The sequence below is a fragment of the Cupressus sempervirens genome, chromosome 2 (genome assembly GCF_028749045.1).
Source record: "Cupressus sempervirens isolate cs-2001-9-10 chromosome 2, ASM2874904v1, whole genome shotgun sequence".
In the NCBI taxonomy this organism is placed as follows: domain Eukaryota; kingdom Viridiplantae; phylum Streptophyta; class Pinopsida; order Cupressales; family Cupressaceae; genus Cupressus; species Cupressus sempervirens.
The window spans coordinates 559,039,030-559,042,411 of NC_143119.1; the positions used below are offsets into that span (position 1 = coordinate 559,039,030).

Here is a 3,382-nt window from a genome sequence, read left to right on the forward strand (position 1 = left end):
CCCTTCAGCACGGTGGTCTCCATTGGCACTTCGGCAACTAGCTCTTCATCATGGGAAAATGTTTGTTGTGATCGAGAAGGATTTTGTCTGTGCGGGTGCACCTCAACAGGCGTGTAGGAGGCATATGCCTGGGAAATGGATGTCTCTGAGTGGCCTTACAATTGAGGTGGCTACGTGCGCGGTGCATCTCGTACAGACTCGAGGCTTCTTTCCGAGTAGTGGCGACAGCGAGTTCGAGGGTAAAGGGTTCCGTACGGGATGTTCTTCCCAGGTGCCTGTGAACCGAGGCTCCCTGTTCGGCCCTCTCCGGTCGACGATGGGACACTTTCCTCTTGTGCGAAATCTTTGAGCGTTGCAAGTCCTGCATGTGCTGTGAACGTCATTCTTGTTGCTTGGTCGGCAGATTATGTTTGGATGCATGACGGAGCGAATGCAAATTTTGGCTCATTAAATAAGTTATAGTTTCTTTGATGGTACTTTGCTACTCGGATAACCATAGTAATTCTAGAGCTAATACATGCACCAAATCCTGACTCTCGGAAGGGATGCATTTATTAGATAAAAGGTCAGCGCAGGCTCGCCCGCTATTTCGGTGATTCATGATAACTCGACGGATCGCACGGCCTTTGTGCTGGCGACGCTTCATTCAAATTTCTGCCCTATCAACTTTCCATGGTAGGATAGAGGCCTACCATGGTGGTGACGGGTGATAGAGAATTAGGGTTCAATTCTGGAGAGGGAGCCTGAGAAATAGCTACCACATCCAAGGAAGGCAGCAGGCGCGCAAATTACCCAATCCTGACACGGGGAGGTAGTGACAATAAATAACAATACTGGGCTCATCGAGTCTGGTAATTGGAATGAGTACAATCTTAATCCCTTAACGAGGATCCATTGGAGGGAAAGTTTGGTGCCAGCAGCCGTGGTAATTCCAGCTCCAATAGCATATATTTAAGTTGTTGTAGTTAAAAAGCTCGTAGTTGGACCTTGGGTCGTCACGGTCGGTCCGCCTTCTAGGTGTGCACTGGCCCTCACGTCCCTTCTGCCGGCGGCGTGTTCCTGGCCTTAATTGGCTGGTTCGCGGTTCCGGCGCCGTTACTTTGAAAAAATTAGAGTGCTCAAAGCAAGCCTACGCTCTGAATACATTAGCATGGAATAACGCGATAGGAGTCTGGTCCTGTTCCGTTGGCCTTCGGGACCGGAGTAATGATTAATAGGGACTGTCGGGGGCATTCGTATTTCATTGTCAGAGGTGAAATTCTTGGATTTATGGAAGAAAAACCACTGCGAAAGAATTTTCCAAGGATGTTTTCATTAATCAAGAACGAAAGTTGGGGGCTCGAAGACAATCAGATACTATCCTAGTCTCAACCATAAACGATGCCGACCAGGGATCGGCGGATGTTGCTCTAAGGACTCCACCAGCACCTTCTGAGAAATCAGAGTGTTTGGGTTCTGGGGGGAGTATGGTCGCAAGGCTGAAACTTAAAGGAATTGATGGAAGGGCACCACCAGGAGTGGAGCCTGCGGCTTAATTTGACTCAACACGGGGAAACTTACCAGGTCCAGACATAGTAAGGATTGATAGATTGAGAGCTCTTTCTTGATTCTATGGGTGGTGGTGCATGGCTGTTCTTAGTTGGTGGAGCGATTTGTCTGGTTAATTCCGTTAATGAACAAGACCTCAGCCTGCTAACTAGCTACGTGGAGGTTCCCCTTCGCGGCCAGCTTCTTAGAGGGACTATGGCCTCCTAGGCCATGGAAGTTTGAGGCAATAACAGGTCTGTGATGCCCTTAGATGTTCTGGGCTGCACGCGCGCTACACTGATGCAACCAACGAGTTTCTCTCCCTGGCCCGAAAGGTTTGGGAAATCTTGCCAAATTGCATCATGATGGGGATAGACCATTGCAATTATTGATCTTCAATGAGGAATTCCTAGTAAGCGCGAGTCATCAGCTCGCGTTGACTACGTCCCTGCCCTTTGTACACACCACCCGTCGCTCCTACCGATTGAATGATCCGGTGAAGTGTTCAGATCACGGCGATGATGGCGATTCCTATCGGCGATGTCGCGAGAAGTTCACTAAACCTTATCATTTAGAGGAAGGAGAAGTCGTAACAAGGTTACCGTAGGTGAACCTGCGGTAGGATCATTGTCAGTTCGAGACCTTGAATCATGTAGGGGATGGAGCTGGCCTCCTCCCCGCCCCCAAAATCTCGGCAACGTGCGGACACTCGGCCCTGCAGCGATGTGCTGGACGGCCAAGCTACGGGTCCAGTGCCGTCGAGGTCGAGGGTCACATCGAATGCCCGTGATCGAAAGTGTGGATTCCCTGTGGGGCGAAGAAGAGACTCAGATGCAATTTGGATTAGGATCGGTGCCTTCGAATGACATCCCCATCAGAGCGAGAGGTCTCTGCTCGGTTGCAGTTTAAAGGGGCTTCGGGCCTCGTCCCCCGTTGAGATTTCACGGTCCGATCGTGTGTGCGGTGCTGTGCCAGGGATCCGTCATTTTGACCATGGCAAGTTGGGACTGTCGCAACCCCCTGTTGCCTTGCCCAGGTGTGTTGACTCATCACTTGGAGCATTCTGTGTTTAGGATGGGTGCACTCGCATGATCCGCTAACACGGCTCTCCCATGCGTCACCTCCCACCTTTGCGAGGGGATGGGGCGAGGACACACCACAGCGTTCCTCGTCGCACCCATTGGGTGCTCGGGGTTCGGGATGTGTCAACACCCAACAACACACGGGTGCATCGCGCACCTTAGAAATCCAAAGAATGAAGCGCGAGCCAGCACCTTGCGCGCTTGGGTTGCCGAAAGGCAAAAACAAAACAAAATCATGACTCTCGGCAACGGATATCTTGGCTCTCGCCACGATGAAGAATGTAGCGAAATGCGATACTTAGTGTGAATTGCAGAATCCTGTGAATCATCAAGTCTTTGAATGCAAGTTGCGCCCGAGGCCTCGGCCAAGGGCATGTCTGCTTGGGCGTCGCAGTGCAAAATTTTGCCCTCCCTGGCGAGGAGTGGAGATGGCCGTCTGTGTCCGCAAGTGGTGCGTGGTCGGCTGAAATGAGCACGAGGTCCGTCGATCTGTCACGACAAGGCGCTATCGGCGAGTCGGGTTGTTTGGGAATGCAGCCCTAATCGGGTGGTAAATTCTGTCAAAGGCTAAATACGGGCGAGAGACCGATAGCGAACAAGTACCACGAGGGAAAGATGAAAAGGACTTTGAAAAGAGAGTTAAAGAGTGCTTGAAATTGCTGGGAGGGAAGTAGATGGAGGCAGGCGATGTGCCCTGGTCGGATGCGAAATAGTGTGAGCCGATCCACCGCTCGGTTCGGGGGACGTGCTAGTGCGGGCTATTGCGGTGGCAC

The 3,382-nt window shown here is 51.6% G+C and overlaps 2 non-coding genes across 2 annotated transcripts in view; both read left to right on the forward strand.

Moving 5' to 3' along the window:
• The first annotated feature begins 385 nt into the window (after window positions 1–385).
• On the forward strand, window positions 386–2,157 carry LOC149573947 (18S ribosomal RNA). The gene has a single exon (XR_016360702.1). It is a non-coding gene; the product is annotated as an 18S ribosomal RNA (ribosomal RNA).
• Window positions 2,158–2,932: 775 nt separating this feature from the next.
• The window catches only part of LOC149573948 (25S ribosomal RNA), a 3,331-nt gene continuing 2,881 nt past the window's right edge, over window positions 2,933–3,382 (forward strand). The window contains exon 1 of the ribosomal RNA XR_016361027.1: window positions 2,933–3,382. This exon is cut by the window's right edge and continues 2,881 nt beyond it. This is a non-coding gene — a ribosomal RNA (25S ribosomal RNA).